This window comes from Rhinoderma darwinii, chromosome 12 (genome assembly GCF_050947455.1).
Source record: "Rhinoderma darwinii isolate aRhiDar2 chromosome 12, aRhiDar2.hap1, whole genome shotgun sequence".
In the NCBI taxonomy this organism is placed as follows: Eukaryota; Metazoa; Chordata; class Amphibia; order Anura; family Rhinodermatidae; genus Rhinoderma; species Rhinoderma darwinii.
This window is the reverse complement of record NC_134698.1, coordinates 25,696,812-25,717,493: the sequence shown is the minus strand read 5'-3', so window position 1 is coordinate 25,717,493 and position 20,682 is coordinate 25,696,812.

Here is a 20,682-nt window from a genome sequence, read left to right as displayed (position 1 = left end):
GTAATAATCTGCAGAATACATCACTATGTATCTGTCAGGAGGTAGAGGAGCGATGTTCTGCAGATTTCTAGAGATGTCAGTGGTGTAATAATCTGCAGAATATATTACTATGTATCTATCAGCAGGTAGAGAGGACAGAGCAATGTTCTGCAGATCTCTATAGTGGTCAATGGTGTAATAATCTGCAGAATATATCACTATGTATCTATCAGGAGGTACAGGAGCAATGTTCTGCAGATCTCTAGAGAAATCCGTGGTGTAATAATCTGCAGAATATATCACTATGTATCTGTAAGAACGTAGAGGAGCAATGTCCTGCAGATCTCTAGAGAGGTCAGTGGTGTAATAATCTGCAGAATATATCACTATGTATCTGTCAGGAGGTAGAGGAGCAATGTTCTGCAGATCTCTAGAGAGGTCAGTGGTATAATAATCTGAAGAATATATCACTATGTATCTGTCAGGAGGTATAGAAGCAATGTTCTGCAGATCTCTAGAGTGGTCAGTGGTGTAATAATCTGCAGAATATATCACTATGTATCTGTCAGGGGGTTGAGGAGCAATGTTCTGCAGATCTCTAGAGAGGTCAGTGGTGTAATAATCTGCAGAATATATCACTATGTATCTGTCAGCAGGTAGAGGAGCAATGTTCTGCAGATCTCTAGAGAGGTCAGTGGTGTAATAATTTGCAGGATATATAACTATGTATCTGTCAGGAGGAAGAAGAGCAATGTTCTGCAGATCTCTGGAGAAGTCAGTGGTGTAATAATCTGCGGAATATATCACTATGTATTTGTCAGGAGGTAGAGGAGCAATGTTCTGCAGATCTCTAGGGAAGTCAGTGGTGTAATAATCTGCAGAATATAAAACTATTTATCTGTCAGGAGGTAGAGGAGCAATGTTCTGCAGATCTCTAGAGAGGTCAGTGGTATAATAATCTGAAGAATATATCACTATGTATCTGTCAGGAGGTATAGAAGCAATGTTCTGCAGATCTCTAGAGTGGTCAGTGGTGTAATAATCTGCAGAATATATCACTATGTATCTGTCAGGGGGTTGAGGAGCAATGTTCTGCAGATCTCTAGAGAGGTCAGTGGTGTAATAATCTGCAGAATATATCACTATGTATCTGTCAGCAGGTAGAGGAGCAATGTTCTGCAGATCTCTAGAGAGGTCAGTGGTGTAATAATTTGCAGGATATATAACTATGTATCTGTCAGGAGGAAGAAGAGCAATGTTCTGCAGATCTCTGGAGAAGTCAGTGGTGTAATAATCTGCGGAATATATCACTATGTATTTGTCAGGAGGTAGAGGAGCAATGTTCTGCAGATCTCTAGGGAAGTCAGTGGTGTAATAATCTGCAGAATATAAAACTATTTATCTGTCAGGAGGTAGAGGAGCAATGTTCTGCAGATCTCTAGAGAGGTCAGTGGTGTAATAATCTTCAGAATATATCACTATGTATCTGTCAGGAGGTAGAGGAGCAATGTTCTGCAGATCTCTAGGGAAGTCAGTGGTGTAATAATCTGCAGAATATAAAACTATTTATCTGTCAGGAGGTAGAGGAGCAATGTTCTGCAGATCTCTAGAAAGGTCAGTGGTGTAATAATCTGCAGAATATATCACTATGTATCTGTCAGGGGGTAAAGGAGCAATGTTCTGCAGATCTCTAGAGAGGTCAGTGGTGTAATAATCTGCAGAATATATCACTAAGTATCTGTCAGGAGGTAGAGGAGCAATGTTCTGCAGATCTCTAGGGAAGTCAGTGGTGTAATAATCTGCAGAATATAAAACTATTTATCTGTCAGGAGGTAGAGGAGCAATGTTCTGCAGATCTCTAGAAAGGTCAGTGGTGTAATAATCTGCAGAATATATCACTATGTATCTGTCAGGGGGTAAAGGAGCAATGTTCTGCAGATCTCTAGAGAGGTCAGTGGTGTAATAATCTGCAGAATATATCACTATGTATCTGTCAGGCGGTAGAGGAGCAATGTTCTGCAGCTCTCCAGAGAGGTCAGTGGTGTAATAATCTGCGGAATAAATATATCACTATGTATCTGTCAGGCGGTAGAGGCATGGCCGCCATCAGGGAGGTACTGCCGATACTGCTGTCAGGGGCCCGGTCAAAATTTGAAAAAACGGGGGCCCGTGCTCCACTGCCGGAATGCATTTGCTCACGGGCCCTTATGATTTCACTTTGGTGAAAGGAACAGGTCCCATCACGGAGCCGGGGCCCGTTGTTTGCATCAGAGTAAAATCATAAGGGCCCGCTGTTCACATAGAGCCCGCCCCTCCTCCTCCTCTACAGCGGCGTGACAGCGCGTGTGGAGGAGACGTCATGAAGGTGGCGGGAGGTTTGAATGCAGTGGAGGCGACAAGAAGCAGCAGCAGAAGAAGACTCCTGACACAGTGAGAGTACAATATGTAATGTCTGTGTCAGTATGTAATGTCTGTCAGGCTGCTGCTGCCCGGAGCCTCCTCACATCACATCCCCACAATAAAAAATCAGTGTTACCCATGTCACACTATACACTCTCAGCTCTGCTTCATATCCTTGTATCGCTAGTAGCATTTCTTACCACTTATCTCCCGGGCTGTGTATCAGAGGGAGAAGACAGGTTTATTGTCCCGTTATACGCAGCCCAGGAGATAAGAGCCATCGCAGAGCTGCTACTAGTGATACAATGCGGTGCTTCAGTGTCCGGAGGATCATACAGACCTGGGGAAGACACTTGCTTTCTACGGGGGGGACGGGGAGATGATGGTGTAGTGGGTAGGAGAAAATGGAGGGCGGATGACACTGAAGGAGACATTATACTAGGGGGATGATAACTGGGGGAAAAGAGGATATCTGAAAGGAGGGGTAGAGGAAGGAGAGAGGATACGTGGGGGAGGGGGAGAGATCTTTAAGGCTATGTACACCTCTTTTTTTTTTTTATACAAAAAAGTTTATTAGTGTGTGTTATGAAACTTTGTAAATACTTTTTATTAAAAATAATTTTTACTTTATGTGATACAGCTGCTTTGTATCCTGTATACAGAGCAGCTGTATCGTGCGCAGAGACCTGTATCTGTCAGGTCCGGGGGACTGACGGGTTCAGTGTTGGCGGGCCAGGATCCACCTGTTATCGATCAAATCTAAATTATGAACAGGGACACGCAGATAAAGGTTTCAGTGCATGATACAGCTGCTCTGTATCTCATAAAGTAAAAATATATTTTTTTTAAAAGTATTTACAAAGTAGCACCAAACAGAGTGGTAAAACAACAAATACCACACTCACTTTACATAGCCTTCAAACCTGTGGTGGGTAGAGACAGGGCCGGCCTTAGGATAGATGGCGCCCCGTGCAAAATTATCTTTCGGCGCCCCACCCCATCATAAAAAAAATGGGCCATAAAAAAATTTATAATGCCCCTTTAGTTCCTCCCATACAGTATAATAATAATATATTATAACCCCTTCAAGGACACAGTATTTTTCCTCTAATTGTGCCCACAGTATTATGTCCCCGAAGTGCCACACACAGTATATTGCCCCCTGTAGTGTCCCTACACAGTATAATGTCCGCTTAGTGGCCCCCATACAGTATGATGCCCCCCTCCCCTTCCTGCCACACACAGCCCCCCTGTAGATAGTGCCCCCTGTAGATTATGCGATACAGCCTTCCTTTAGTCAGTGCCATACAGCCCCCACCTCACCCTTGTAGATCATGCCATACAGCCCCCACCTCACCCTTGTAGATCATGCCATACAGCCCCCACCTCACCCTTGTAGACAGTGCCATACATCCCCCACCTCCTCCTTGTAGACAGTGCCATAAAGCCCCACACCTCCCCCTTGTAGACAGTACCATACAGCCCCCACCTCCCTCATGTAGACAGTGCCATACAGCCTCCCCACCTACCTCATGTAGACAGTGCCATACAGCCCCCACCTCCTCCTTGTAGACAGTGCCATAAAGCCCCACACCTCCCCCTTGTAGACAGTACCATACAGCCCCCACCTCCCTCATGTAGACAGTGCCATACAGCCCCCACCTCACCCTTGTAGATCATGCCATACAGCCCCCACCTCACCCTTGTAGACAGTGCCATACATCCCCCACCTCCTCCTTGTAGACAGTGCCATAAAGCCCCACACCTCCCCCTTGTAGACAGTACCATACAGCCCCCACCTCCCTCATGTAGACAGTGCCATACAGCCTCCCCACCTACCTCATGTAGACAGTGTCATACAGCCCCCACCTCCTCCTTGTAGACAGTGCCATAAAGCCCCACACCTCCCCCTTGTAGACAGTACCATACAGCCCCCACCTCCCTCATGTAGACAGTGCCATACAGCCCCCACCTCCCCCTTGTAGATCGTGCCATACAGCCTCCCAACTCCCTCATGTAGACAGTGCCATACAGCCCCCCACCTCCCCTTGTAGATCGAGCCGTACAGCCCCCCCACCCCTTCCTTGTAGACAGCGCCCCCAAACAAACAAAACAAGTTGAACTCCACTAGGCCCCGTTCCCACGATGAACTGAGCTGCTCCACGACGGGATCCTTGCGTTGGCCGGGGTGATCCTGTAGCCTAGTACAGAGTTTCCCAACATTTTCGGACTCAAGGCACCACTGGAAAAAGAAAATTTCCTCAGGGCACCCCTACTTTAGAGAAAGACAGAAAATGGCTAAAAACAAGCACTCCACTCGTAGAATATGTTCACACAGCGTTTTTTGTAAGGCAAAAAAAATCTGCCTCAAAATTCCTTCAGGAACTGACAGCGTTGTTTGGCCTTTTTTTTTTTTTTTGCGTTTTTTTTAAGCTGTTGAAGCGAATGCAAAAGATGCAAGAAAAAAAAAGCTCCAAACGATATTTACTACCTCCTATTAATTTCAATAGGAGCTGAGAGGTGGAAACCACTTGAAGAACATCAGCTCCCCACTCCCAGTAAAATAATCATCGGCCCCCACTCACAGTGAAATGACCATCAGCCCCCCCACTCCCAGTAAAATGACCATCAGCCCCCCCCCTCACAGTAAAATGACCATCAGTCCCCCCCTCACAGTAAAATAACCATCAGCCCGTCACTCACAGATTCCCCCTGTAGATAGTGCCACACAGGCTCATGTAGGTAGTGCCACACAGCCCCCTGTAGATAGTGCTACACAGCCCCCTGTAGATAGTGCCACACAGCCACATGTAGATAGTGCCACACAGCCCCCTGTAGATAGTGCCACACAGCCCCCTGTAGATAGTGCCACACAGCCCCCTGTAGATAGTGCCACACAGCCCCGTTGTAGGTAGTGCCACACAGCCCCGTTGTAGGTAGTGCCACACAGCCCCCTGTAGGTTGTGCCACACAGCCCCCTTGTAGGTTGTGCCACACAGCCCCCTGGTAGGTAGTGCTACAAAGCCAAGTGGTAGGTATTGCCACACAGCCCCATGGTAGGTAGTGCCATACAGCCCCCTTGCAGGTAGTGCCCCACAAAACCCCTCTTATAGATAGCACCCCTACTTCCTGTAGATAGCTGCACTGTAGCTCCCTGAAAGAGCGGAATCCCCCTGTGGCCAGGAATTCCGCTCCTGGAGCGCTCCACTTGATGTCTCTGTCCGTATATGGACAGTGACATCAGGGGCAACTCCTGAAGCAGAATCCCAGTCCACAGCGTTGCCGACGCTGTGACCGGGGATTCTACTCCAGGAGAAGCCCCTGTCGTCTGTGTCCATTTATGGACAGTGAGAAAAAGAAAAAAACACGGCGCCACATAGTGCTGGTTACCCAGGTATGGAGTGGTGTAAAAGAAGAGTGGTACTCACCTGGTAACGGATGGTAGAAGGCAATAAAGAATAAAGGTACAGCTGCTGCCAGGACTCGGGACCGGTGATTCAAATGAACGACCGCGAAGGTTATGCTGGTTTGGCAGAAAAAGGAGTCACCACGGGCGCTGCTGCACTTCAATGGAACCAAAATGCTTGGAAGGTTCAGATCGTTGGTAATAATGTGCGGAAGAGTATGAGAATAAATGGAATTTATTGATAATATGACTACGCGTTTCAATGCCGTACTGGCATCTTCATCAGGTCATGGATGAACAAACAAAAGTCACTGTTTAAATAGCCATGTTAATGTTGAAAAAAACCCGCCAATGTGAACGGGGTCAAGGTGTTTAAGTGACGTCATAGATCAAAGTTCAAAATACACAGGACCGGAAAAACACACAAAAACAGTAAAAGTATGTCATATAATAAAACCAATAAAAATGAATAGAGAAAGAAGAGTTTAAAATGTATGAAAAGAGAACATGATGAAAACCATGTAATTAAGAAGACTTGAAATGTAGTACGTAATGTGTGCCGAAGCGACACGGAAAAAAAGGCTGCCCGATAATATAGAATAATAATGTAAGTGAATACAGATATAGGTATGGACTACAAAATCGGTGTATGGTAAAAAGGTACTAACCCTTATGTACCAAAAACTATATCATTTACAGAATAATAACCTTAATGTCGGCAATAATTCATAGCGGCGATATGCATATAAGGAAATGGGAATAAAACTCTATTCATTTTTATTGGTTTTATTATATGACATACTTTTACTGTTTTTGTGTGTTTTTCCGGTCCTGTGTATTTTGAACTTTGATCTATGACGTCACTTAAACACCTTGACCCCGTTCACATTGGCGGGTTTTTTTCAACATTAACATGGCTATTTAAACAGTGACTTTTGTTTGTTCATCCATGACCTGATGAAGATGCCAGTACGGCATTGAAACGCGTAGTCATATTATCAATAAATTCCATTTATTCTCATACTCTTCCGCACATTATTACCAACGATCTGAACCTTCCAAGCATTTTGGTTCCATTGAAGTGCAGCAGCGCCCGTGGTGACTCCTTTATCTGCCAAACCAGCATTTATGGACAGTGACGTCAAGGGCTTCTCCTGGAGTGGAATCGCCGGTCACAGAGTCGGCGACGCTGTAAACGGGGATGCCCCTTCAGGAGTTGCCCTGATGTCACTGTCCATATACGGACAGAGACATCAAGCGGAGCACTCCAGGAGCGGAATCCCCGGCCACACAGGGATTTCGCTCCTTCAGGGAGCTACAGTGGTGCTAGTAGATTACAGTGCAGGGAGATACCTCCCTGCTCTGCTATAGTTCGCCGCCGGCCATGGGGGGGCCTTTTCCAACGGGCGGCACGGGCGCCCTCATGCCCGGTGTCACCACCCATGCCACTTTCTGTTCTCCCAGAAATCCCCTCCTCCTTCCCCCGCTGAGCCCTGGCACTTAGTCTCTCCACCTTGCCCCCTGATACCCACCAGCTAGCTCTGCCCTGCCCCTCCAAAGAGATCTCCTACTAGTTTGCTTTTCACCGCTGCCTTACCTCCGACCACTTTACTTTGTGCCCGCCCCAATAGTGAGGGGGGGCCCAGACTCCTTGGCTGTATGGGGCCCAGAAATTTCTGATGGCGGCCCTGGGTAGAGGAGCAATGTTCTGCAGATCTCCAGAGAGGTCAGTGGTGTAATAATCTGCGGAATATATCACTATGTATCTGTCAGGAAGTAGAGGAGCAATGTTCTGCAGATCTATAGAGAGGTCAGTGGTGTAATAATCTGCAGAATATATCACTATGTATCTATCAACAGGTAGAGAGGACAGAGTAATGTTCTGCAAATCTCCAGAGAGGTCAGTGGTGTAATGATCTGCAGAATATATCACTATGTATCTGTCAGGAGGTAGAGGAGCAATGTTCTGCAGATCTCCAGAGAGGTCAGTGGTGTAGTAATCTACAGAATATATCACTCTGTATCTTTCAGGAGGTAGAGTAGCAATGTTCTGCAGATCTCCAGAGAGGTCAGTGGTGTAGTAATCTGCAGAATATATCACTCTGTATCTGTCAGGAGATAGAGGAGCAATGTTCTGCAGATCTCCAGAGAGGTCAGTGGTGTAATAATCTGCAGAATATATCTTTGTGTATCTGTCAGGAGGTAGAGAGGACAGAGCCATCTTGACTAGCCTAAGTAGAGTCATGTGCTGAGTAACCATTTTACCTTTATTCCCCTTCTTTCGCCCCCTTCCCAATAAAGACACGTGACAACCGAGGTTGGATGTGAAATGGCCACAGCAGCCGTTTATTTATTTAACATTAATTAAATGCAATTTAATCCGAAACATTCGGATAACTCTTTTAGGAATTCGACCAGAGAATTCCTACTATAATTCACATGACCCAACATGGGTCAATTAACACTAAGGCTGGGTTCACACGTGGCGGAATTTCACTTAAATTCCGCTGCGGACACTCCGCAGCGTTAATCCGCAGCGGAGCCGTTTGTCCATTGACTTACACTTTAATTTAGCAGTGTTCGTTTAGACGAGGCGTAAAATTCCGCTGCGGAGCATAGGCTGCGGAGCGGAATTTGGTGTCCGCAGCATGCTCTGTCTGTTGGCGGACTCATGGCGGAATTTCTCCATTGACTTCAATGGAGATTCTAATTTCCGCAATGAAGTCCGCAGCTGTCATGCACATGTTATGTGTGCTGCGGATCCGTCTTGCTTTTTTAACTTGACATTTCTTCATTCTGGCTGGACCTATGTATTTCTAGGTCTACAGCCAGACTGAGGAAGTCAATGGGGCTCCCGTAATGACGGGAGCGTTGCTAGGAGACGTCAGTAAATAGTCACTGTCCAGGGTGCTGAAAGAGTTAAGCGATCGGCAGTAACTGTTTCTGCACCCGGGACAGTGACTACCGATCCCAATATACATCTATCTGTAAAAAAAAATGAAGTTCATACTTACCGAGAACTCCCTGCTTCTGTCTCCAGTCCGGCCTCCCAGGATGACGTTTCAGTCTAAGTGACGGCTGCAGCCAATCACAGGCTAATAACAGGCTGCAGCGGTCACATGGACTGCCGCGTCATCCAGGGAGATCGGGCTGGATGCCGAAGGAGGGACGCGTCACCAAGACAACGGGCGGTAAGTATGAATTTCTTTGACTTTCACAAGGGAAAGTGCTGTCCCTTCTCTCTATCCTGCACTGATAGGGAGAAGGGAAGTACTTTTACCGCAGTCCGCAGCAGCTAGTCCGCATCAATTTACTGCACATTTTGTGCAGATCCGCAGCAGAATCTGCAACGCAGATTCTGTGCGGCATTGATGCGGACAGTTGCGGAGGAAATCCGCCACGTGTGGTCATGCCCTAAACAGAGCAGGGGAAGTCCTTGAAGCCATTTTTCCGATTTCCTTTAAATTAGCCATCTGCAAACCACCACCAACTATTTACCTCCAGCCGTAAACCAGCTCGGAAGCACCGCTCACCCCTGCAGATGGCTCCAACCACCAGAAGACCACTTCAAAGGGATAACACCCTATGAAGTCTTCAAATGATCTACCATTTTTTGGGGGACGCATACCCCCGATGCGACCCCCCCACCATTTTGTACTGACCAACCTCAAGGACTCCCCCCGCCACAGCGAAACAGGCCTTGACCACCTTAAGCCTGTGAGTCCCTCCAAACCACCACCGCCCTCTCAATTCCTTCTGCTAAAGCCAGGCTCCACATATCAATTCCAACCTGGGTCAAATGTACTCCATCACTCCTCCAATAATTACCGACTCCTGACTCCAGATCCTTGTGTTGAACACAAATGCCCCCGTTCCTAGCAACAAAACGCGACACCGCCCGGTTTACCTTAATACGGGCTTTATTGACCCTCTCAACCGATCTTGCCAAACGCCAAAACTTCCTCGGAACGATGTCCGACCAAACAATCACCAGGTGAGGAGAAGATGCCCATAAACACAACAGATCGTGTTTAATATCCCGCACTAACTCGCGAAACGGGCGCACCCCCAGATCATTCCCCACCCGCATGTATTACCAGAACCTCCGGAACCCTATCTAACTGAGAGTATGTCTGAATCTCAGCAAGTACCCGGCTCCACAACATACCTCGGAAGCCCAGCCAGTGTAAAACCGCATCGTGCCGCAGAATGCGAAGCTGGCGGCCATCTGGGCGAACGTCCGCCCGCAATGCCCCCAGTGCACAAAAGAAAGTCCTAAAATCCACACTAAGCAAGGGTGGTGATCTGAAAAGAAAGAACAAAACCGCACATGTCAAACAATCAAAGCTACCTTACCGACTCACAACAAATGAGGGCGCACATAAGTCCGAAACCTGTTGGACTCCCACCGGCCGATGCACCGCACACCCTCGTCGTCCAACCCCCAACGCCCCGCCTCAGTAGCAGCGCCGATCCTGAACGAGTGAGACGAGTAATACCCCTGCCCCACACCAACCGCAGCCAAGCATTTCTTAAACACTGCACCAAATTTATACCTGGACAAAAACGAGCCATTCTCATGACGGAGCAATGGCGACTCAGGCACCCCAACCAGTGGCTTAAAAGCCACCATACAAGCAACTGGACACATCTCCGACCCTGGGAGGGCAAACAACACTATCCGCTTACCCCGACCCGCTTAATCAGTCTTGGACCGCCGCAAAAACAACTCGAGTCTATCCTCATATAGCCCCATGTCCGCCTGCCGCAATCCCCCAGCCCTAGCCGCACTAGGAGAAACCAACTCCCCAATTCTGAGTGCTCCGAAAAACGCGAGGGAAAAAGCCAAACGGAACAAGACTACCTCATCAGGCGAATTACAAACAGCCCCCAGCGATGCTCCCAACGACCCAAGGAGGGAAAAAGAAACGGGTTGCCTCTCATCTGCTACCGCCCTGCCCCGACGCAAACCTTTTAGAGCTTGCCTTACTAAAAAATGTTTGGACACATCCTGAAAACCCCGTAATTTGAATCCAAACGCCAAACCAGCAAGAAAACGATTCACTTTTGCCGGGGAAAACCCCGCCTCCCAAGCATCCCCCAACCAGTACAATAATGGCACCAACCTGTCTTGCGCCGTGCTGACATTACCCAACACTCTTACCCACTCCTCCCACTGCTGCCAACACGCCGAATAAGCGCTCCAAGTCACGCTAGCCAATGACCTTTCAATCAACTGTTCCACGGGACCGAAACCAGACCCCAGAGATGTTCCGGGCAAGCCAAACCGACCAGCTCCGCTCCCGGTGCCATTTGACGAAAACGATCCCACTGCGAGCGAGAAAGAGCATCAGCAATACAATTGGAAACCCCAGGTACATGCACCGCAACCACCCACGTGTTTAAAGACAAGCACACCAAAACTAGGTGACGCAACAACTGAACCACCGGTGGAGAAGATGCTAATAAGTTGTTAATTGCTAACACCACCCCCATGTTATCGCAGTGGACACAAACCTTTTTATCCCTGAGCCTATCCCCCCAAATGGTCACCGCCACCACGATGGGGAACAGCTCGAGCAGGGCCAGATTTCGCGTAAGACCACAAGTCACCCATCTGTCCGGCCACACCATTGTCCTCCTGCATACGCACCAAAACCACCAGACCCTGCCGCGTCAGTAAACAGCTCCAACTCGCCCATCTCCTGTACCTGCGACATCCACAACGATCTACCATTATACTGCCCGAGGAACTCGTCCCAGACCTGCAGATCCGCCCTGTGATCCTCACCAATCCTCACAAAATGATGCGGCGCCCGGATACCCGCCGTCGCTGACGCCAACCTCCTACTAAAAATTCTACCCATTGGCATAATTCGAAGGCAAAATTCAACTTTCCAAGCAGCGACTGAAGATCCCGAAAAGTGATCTTCTTCAATTGGCAAGCCCGCCTGACCTGCCGTAGTGGCAATAATTTATCCTCAGGAAGCCTGCACTCCATTGCCACCGAATCAATTTGGATCCCCAAAAAACTGATGGTAGATACCGGGCCCTCTGTTTATCCAGGCGCCAAAGGGATTCCAAAATCCGTTGCAACCTTCTGCAAGGAATACAATAAATTACCGCAAACCGGGGAACCGCTAGGGCCTACGCACAAAAAATCATCAAGATAATGTATTAAGGAATCGACCCCAGCTACACCCTTCGTCACCCATTCCACGAAACTACTAAACGCCTCGAAGTATGCGCAAGAAAGGGAGCAACCCATTGGAAGGCACCTATCCACATAAAATTCCCCGCTCCAGAAGCAACCCAACAGCCGTTGGCTTTCTGGATGTACCGGCAGCAAGCGAAAGGCCGCCTCAATGTCAGTCTTTGCCAACAACGCACCGGGCCCTGCCTCCCGCACTAACGCCACCGCTTTGTCAAATGACGTGTAAACAACCGAACATAAGTCGTGATCTATCCCATCGTTCACCGACGCTCTCCTGGGAAACGACAAATGCTGGATCAAACGGAATTTGTGAGGCTCCCGCTTTGGCACAACTCCCAAGGGTGATACTACTAAATTCTCAATCGGCGGCTCGGCAAAAGGCCCGGACATCCTACCCAAAACCAAACAAAAACCCCTCATAAATTAACTTGGCCGCAACCCTATCCGGATATTCACTTAGATACGGGGCCATCCTTTCTACCCTCACCGGCGACCGCCCCTTGACCAACTGAAGAGGACTGAGGGCCTGACCGCCTCCCTTTCCGCATACATTTTGAGGCCCCGTGTGAGGAGCCATTGCACTCCGAACAGACATGTTTAAATTTACAGGTGGCCCTGAACTTACACGGCCATCATTGAATTGCCAGCAGAACCCCAGTTTTGACCCGGAACCTTGCCCGGATTGACTAGACTGGCCCCCTTGGCCAACGCTCCCGGGAAAGGAATGCTTAACCGGCGCCGTAACCCGCAACCACAATGCAATATCCTTTTGATCCCACCGGACTGCCTTCCGCTGGCGAAATTGCTCGTCGTACCGCAAACACGCCTGGCCCCTGTACGCCCACTAGGCCTCCCCGATAGCATCAAAATAACAAAACAATGCCGAGCAATTTTCCGGCGCCTTTTCCCCGATCACGCTTGCCAAAATAGCGAAAGCTTGCGACCAGTTGGCGAACATCTGCGGGATAAGCCTATACCGCCGACGTTCTTCCTCCTCTTTCTTACTCTCATCCCGCTTGCCCTTATCCAATTTGAATTTCGCAAGCGGCAGAAGAGAAAATATCTCCACGTATTCATCCTTCCAAATCCGTTCACGTACCTCTTGCTTAAGGTGAGCCCCTAAAGGGCCCTCAAAACAGACGTAAACCTCGCCCCGAGCGCGATCATCAAGCCGAATCCTATCCCCATCCTTCTGCGCCTCGGTTTGGACAGACACTGCTACCGCTTCTTTTGCCACCCCCGGGACCTCCCCCTCCATGGACCGCGACTGTACATCACGAGGACCTTCCCATACCACAACCGGAGACCCCGCCGGCACTACAGGCGCCGCTGCCCTATCTAAGCGCCGGACTAGCTCGCGCAAACAACCCACTAAATCTGTCAAGCCATCGCGCCCGGCAACGCCACTACCGACAGCCGCTACCCCGCTCGCTGACCCACCCCCAACACCCGACATGAAAATTGCTGGATACGGTAACGTAGGAGTTACACACTCACCAGGCTGCCCAGGTGCTGTATTCCCGCCAGACGGAAAATCCTGACCACGTTGCGACTCATCCAGCTCTCCATCTTCCAAATCCTCTCTCGCCGCCGACTGGTACTCGCACCGACATCTTCGACACGGGGATCCCGGCACGCTGACAGGTGGGCCGACAACCTGCCGCCCGACCGCAGGGACCCAGACTTCCGACCGGACCTGTTGCCTCGTCGTCGTCGCTGATCTTGGCGTCCTCACCGATGCTCTCGAGGAAGCCTGCCCCCTGGCCGGAACATCACCATGCGGGGCAGCCGTATACTGCCCTCCGAACACAGCGTCTGAAGGCGGGGGTGTGACAGGGAGCCCGGCCTGCGACTCCCAGTTAACCGCCGAGCCCCGTCGCGGCTGGGGATTCCTGCCAGGATGCAGGCCCTAGGGAGAGGCACCCGTCCCAGCAGCCTGGCCTGCAGCGTCCTTAGAAGGGCTCCCCCTGCGACGCCGGGCCCGCGGGGCCACGTCTGGACTAAGACGCTCTGGTGGGCGAGTCCTATGGGAGTGGCGGGGTGACTTAGCCTGGGCAACCGCCGCTCCCGCCGAAGCCCTCTGCTTTATTACAGCAGGGGCCGACATTAACAGCTCTCCCCCCACCGCCATATCCCCAGCGTCTGAGAGGGGAGCGGGGGAAGGGAGCGCATCAGCGCGGGCTGCCGACCAAGACGACGGGCCCGCCTGAGGGATCCGGGCCAGCGATGCCACAGTCTCCTCCAGCCAGCCCGGATCGTGATAAGCAGCTTCTGCCCGCAGCTGATCGAGCAGCAAGGCCGGAGACGCCATAACAGGTAAGTAGCACTATCTAACCTGACCTAAGTTTTTTGCTTGTTTCTCCTCCCGCTGCCTCCGGCTCAATGCCGAAAACAGCGGGAGGAACAGTTAACACACCCCGGCTCCTCGCATCTCCCCCTCCTCTCTCACCTAACTTGTCCTTCCTATTGGTTGAACCCTCCCTCCTACGGCAATCATGGAGGCTTCCCGTTGAGCCCTCCGTGCTGCCGTCCAGCCTCTGCTGTAGATCTCTAGAGAGATCAGTGGTATAATAATCTGCATAATATATCACTATGTATCTGTCAGGCGGTAGAGAGGAGAGAGCAATGTTCTGCAGATCTCTATTTCAGTGGGAGGCGGATGCTTCTTTTTACCGCTAGCTGATTTTTTCAACTAGTGGACAAAAGAAGCGTCCTGCCCGATCTGAAGTGAATGGGAGTAGGAATCTTTTGGCTGACGGCAGGAATAATTCTTCGGCCGATTTTGCAACAGGACCCACCAAGCAAAATCCACCGTGTGAACATGGTCTTAGTGACCCCTTTTGTGGTGCAACTTACTCGGCGGCAGCGGCAGTAAAATGGAAGAAACTAGACACCAAAAATAAAAAGTTAAGCCCCCTGTGTTTTATCATAGATAAGTTAGACCCCCTGTGTTTTACCATAGATAAGTTAGGCCCATGGCCGGCCTTATATACGTTCGACCAGAGCGGTCGCACAGGGCGCCAGCTGCCACACTGCAAGGGGGGCGCCAGCGGGTGTGTGTATCCCTGCGCCGTTGCAACTAGCAGCGCGGATACACACACTAACTACAGTCGCCTTTCCACCCGGGCGCTTCTTCGCTTAGTGGCCGTCGCTACCGATGTATCAGCCATAGCAGCTGCTAGCGGTGACACCGGGCATGAGGGCAGTGGCGCCGCTAGCAGCTGCTGCGGCTGCTATAGCGGTAGCGACGGCATTATAGCAGAGCAGAGAGGTATCTCCCTGCTCTGCTATCTACTAGCGCCACTGTAGCTCTCTGAAGGAACGGAATCCCCGTGTGGCCGGGGATTCCGCTCCTGGAGCGCTGCTTGATGTCTCTGTCCATATATGGACAGTAACATCAGGGGAAACTCCTGAAGTGGAATCCCCGGTCACAGCGTTGCAGACGCTATGACCGGGGATTCCACTCCATGAGAAGCTAATGACGTCATGGACACAGACGACAGGAGCTTCTCCTGGAGTGGAAGCGAAGGTCACAGCGTCAGCAACGCTGTGGACGATGATTCCGCTTCAGGAGTTTCCCCTGATGTTACTGTCCATATATGAACAGAGACATCAAGCAGCGCTGCAGGAGCAGTATCCCTGGCCACATGGGGATTCCGCTCCTTCAGGGAGCTACAGTGGCGCTATCTATACTGGAAGGGGGGGGTTTCAATCTACAGGGGGGTGTGGGCTGAGTGGCACTACCTACAAAAAAGGACAACTGTGCAGGAGCACACAAAATACCAAGCTTTTCCAGCTATCAAATAAATGTGTGGAAATAAACGAAGATATAATTTTTATTTAATCTAGCTAAGAGGATTAATCCTTTAGCTAGACTAAATAAAAGTTATATCTTAGTTTATTTCCACACATTTATTTGTTAGCTGGGAAAGCTGAGTATTTTGTGTGCTCCTGCACAGTTGTCCTTTTTTGAATGTCTATTGCCCGCCAGCTATCAGGGTCATTTCGTAGTCCTTGCACTACGTACAGGGGGGCTGTGGGCTGTGTGGCACTCCCTAGCAGGGGGCTGTGCGGCACTCTCTAGCAGGGGGGCTCTGCGGCACTTCCTACCAGGGGGCTGTGCGGCACTTCCTACCAGGGGGCTGTGCGGCACTCCCTACAGGGGGCTGTGCGGCACTCCCTACAGGGGGCTGTGTGGTGCTCCCTACAAGGGGGCTGTGTGGCGCTATCTACAAGGGGCTGTGTGGCGCTACCCACAAGGGGGCTTTGTGGCGCTACCCACAAGGGGGCTGTGTGGTGTTACCTACAAGGGGCTGTGTGATGCTACCCACAAGGGGCTGTGTGGCACTACCCACAAGGGGCTGTGTGGCGCTACCCACAAGGGGCTGTGTTGCGCTACCCACAAGAGGCTGTGTGGCGCTACCTACAAGGGGCTGTGTGGCGCTACCTACAGGGGAAATCTGTGAGTGGTGGGCTGATGGTCATTTTACTGTGAGTGGTGGGATGATGGTCATTTTACTGTGAGTGGGGGGCTGATGGTCATTTTACTGTGAGTGGGGGGCTGATGGTCTTCAAGTGGTTTCCGCCTCTGACCTCCAATTGAAATTAATAGGAGGCAGAAAATACCTGCGGCGCTCGTTTGGAGCTTTTTTTTCCTGCGTCTTTTGCATTCGCTTCAACAGCTTAAGAAAAAACACAAAAAAAAGGTCAAACAACGCTGTCAGTTCCTGAAGGAATTTTGGGGCAAATTTTTTGCCTTAAAAAAATGTGTGTGAACAAACCCTACGAGTGTAGTGCTTGTTCTCAGCCTTTTTTCTGTCTTTCTCAGAACTATTTTTGGTAGGGGGACCCTGAGGAAATTTTATTTTTCCAGTCCTGCCTCGGGTCCAAAAAGGTTGGGAAACTCTGTACTAGGCCACAGGATCCCATCGTGGAGCAGCTCAGTTCGTCATGGGAACGGGGCCTAGGTGAGTAAAATTTTTGTTTTTGTTTGGGGACACGGTCTACAAGGGGGAGGTGGGGGACTGTATGGCACTGTCTACAAGGGGGAGGTGGGGGGGCTGTATGGCACGATCTACAAAAAGGAGGTGGGGGATTATGCCACTGTCTAGAGGGAGGCTATATGGCAAAATCTACAGGGGGGCACTATACTGTGTGGGGGCCACTAAGCGGACATTATACTGTGTAGGGGTACTACAGGGGGCATAATACTGTGGGCACAATTAGAGGACAATATACTGTGTCCTTGAAGGGGTTGTAATATATTATATTGTTAAATATTATTATTATACTGTCTGGGGGCACTAAAGGGGCATTATAATTGTTTTTATGGGGCATTTTTTTTTAATGATGGGGTGGGGCGCCGAAAGATCATTTCGCAATGGGCGCCATCTATCCTAGGGCCGGCCCTGGTTAGGCCCCTGTGTTTTACCATAGATAAGTTAGGCCCCCTGTGTTTTACCATAGATAAGTTAGGCCCCCCTGTGTTTTACCATAGATAAGTTAGGCCCCTGTGTTTTACCATAGATAAGTTAGGCCCCTGTATTTTACCATAGATAAGTTAGGCCCCTGTGTTTTACCATAGATAAGTTAGGCCCCCTGTGTTTTACCATAGATAAGTTAGGCCCCTGTGTTTTACCATAGATAAGTTAGGCCCCCTGTGCTTTAACATAGATAAGTTAGGCCCCTGTGTTGTACCATAGATAAGTTAGGCCCCCTGTGTTTTACCATAGATAAGTTAGGCCCCCTGTGTTTTACCATAGATAAGTTAGGCCCCCTGTGTTTTACCATAGATAAGATAGGCCCCTGTGTTTTACCATAGATAAGTTAGGCCCCCTGTGTTTTACCATAGATAAGTTAGGCCCCTGTGTTTCACCATAGATAAGTTAGGCCCCCTGTGTTTTACCATAGATAAGTTAGGCCCCCTGTGTTTTACCATAGATAAGTTAGACCCCCTGTGTTTTACCATAGATAAGTTAGGCCCCCTGTGTTTTACCATAGATAAGTTAGGCCCCTGTGTTTTACCATAGATAAGTCAGGCCCCCTGTGTTTTATCATGGATAAGTTAGGCCCCCTGTGTTTTACCATAAATAAGTTAGGCCCCCTGTGTTTTACCATAGATAAGTTAGGCCCATGTGTTTTACCATAGATACGTTAGGCCCCCTGTGTTTTACCATAGATAAGTTAGGCCCCCTTTGCACCAATAAAAATAAAACTCACCTTACCCATTCCCACGACGGCCTGATGGGTCCTGTCACAGATTTTTAGCCTCTAAGTGACCGAACAATGAAACACAAAGTATATTAGAAAGTTGTAGACATTTTTACTGTATATTGAATAAACTTTAACCTCTTAAGGACTCGGCCAATTTGAGTGTTTTCATTTTAGCCTTTTCCTTCCCGTCTTCCGAAAGCCATAACTTTTTTTGTATTTTTTCGTCGACATAGCCATATGAGAGCTTGTGTTTTGCGGGACAAGTTGTAGCTTTTCATAGCACCATTTATTCTACAGCATAATATACTGGGAAGCTGAATCAAAAATTTTTTGTGATGTGAAATAGGCAAAAAAACAGCAATTACGCCATATTTTGGGGGGTTTTGTTTTAACGGCGTGAACAGTGAACAGTGAGGTCCCTGTTTTTCTCAAACCTTTTTCCCTACCTACTTGTACGACCCGACCTAAACGACAGCGCACAACTGGGCGGCGTTCCCTATACTGGTAAAATTGAAACTGACAAAGAAATAAGACAGAGACAGTGCGAAATAACAAAGGGTCACCTGGGAAGTACACGTAGGGAGAGGCAGGGTAATTGCGCAGCGGACAAGTCCGGGCACAAGAGGCGGAGTCAGGCAGGCAGGGTCAAAGCGGGAGAATGCGGAAAAACAAAAGTCAGAAGGCAAAGAAAAGTCAGGTGTAATGATGGGGTAGGGAGACAGACAGATGAGCCCTAATCTACCCGCCACTCAGTCCCTGCCTACTTGCACGGCCCGTCTTAGGCGACGGCGTTCAACTGGGCGACGGTCCCTATGCTCAATATGTGCACGACAGACAAAAAGACAAGGGTACACAGAAGCTAAGGGAAATGGGACAGTTGCCCACGGCAACACCATGAGCAACAGTAGTAGTGAACGAGCCGAGTCAAACCAGGAGTGTACGAGGTACCAAACGCAGATCAGGAGTGTAGTCAGTAAAGGCGGCGTTCCCTATACTGGTAAAATTGAAACTGACAAAGAAATAAGACAGAGACAGTGCGAAATAACAAAGGGTCACCTGGGAAGTACACGTAGGGAGAGGCAGGGTAATTGCGCAGCGGACAAGTCCGGGCACAAGAGGCGGAGTCAGGCAGGCAGGGTCAAAGCGGGAGAATGCGGAAAAACAAAAGTCAGAAGGCAAAGAAAAGTCAGATGTAATGACGGGGTAGGGAGACAGACAGTTGAGCCCTAATCTACCCGCCACTCAGTCCCTGCCTACTTGCACGGCCCGTCCTAGGCGACGGCGTACAACTGGGCGACGGTCCCTACGCTCAATATGTGCACGACAGACAAACAGACAAGGGTACACAGAAGCTAAGTGAAATGGGGCAGTTGCCCACGGCAACACCGTGAGCAACAGGAGTAGTGAACGAGCCGAGTCAAACCAGGAGTGTAAGAGGTACCAAACGCAGAGCAGGAGCGTAGTCAGTAAAGCCAGGGTCAAAATGACGCAAGGTCAATAATAATAATAGAACCAGGAAACAGGAAAGAATCACAGGCAAAGTCAAGCAGGAAGTGAAGGTATAAACAGACCGAGGGCGGGAGCTAGAACCGTCTGGCCAGGCTGTGATAGGTTCTCCCACTCCTGAGACTACCAGCCTGAGTGTTAGCAGATCGAGTCACTCTATCAGACCTAGGAGCAGGTGCAGACTGATTAACCGCGAGCGTCGACACAGAAGCTGTGTCTGGCAGATCCTTTACAGTACCCCGCCTTTTATGAGGGGCCACTGGACTCTTTCTAGGTGGACCTGGCTTATTGGGGAACCGAAGATGGAACCTCCTGAGCAATACCCCAGCGTGAACATCCCGGGCGGGTACCCAAGTCCTCTCCTCAGGCCCGTATCCTCTCCATTGGACCAGGTACTGGAGGGAGCCTTGGACCATCCTGCTGTCCACAATCTTGGCCACCTCGAATTCTACCCCTTCAGGGGTGAGAACAGGGACCAGAGATTTCCTCGAGGTAGCCAAGGACGGGGAGCAGCGTTTCAGGAGGGAGGCATGAAATACGTTGTGTATTCGAAAAGACGGGGGTAACTCCAGTCGGAAGGAGACAGGGTTAAGGACCTCAATGACCTTGTACGGCCCTTTATACCGGGGAGCAAATTTTTTGGACGTGACTTTAAGGCGCAAATTTTTTGAAGACAGCCACACCGGAACCCCGCCCACAAACAAGGGGTTAGCAGAACGTCTTCTATTTGCCTGAGTCTTTTGTATGCTCTGGGACACCTCTAGGTTCTTCTGAACCTGGGCCCATACTATGCACAGTTCCCGATGAACGACATCTACCTCGTCATATAGGAGCCCAAGAGCAGAAAAAAAAAGATCAACAGAGGAAAGTTCAGGGGCGACAGGAGCCAAGGAAAAGGCCCATTCTTGGGGCCCGTCCTGGAGCCGGGACATAATTTTACCCACTCACTGGCTCTCAGAACCTG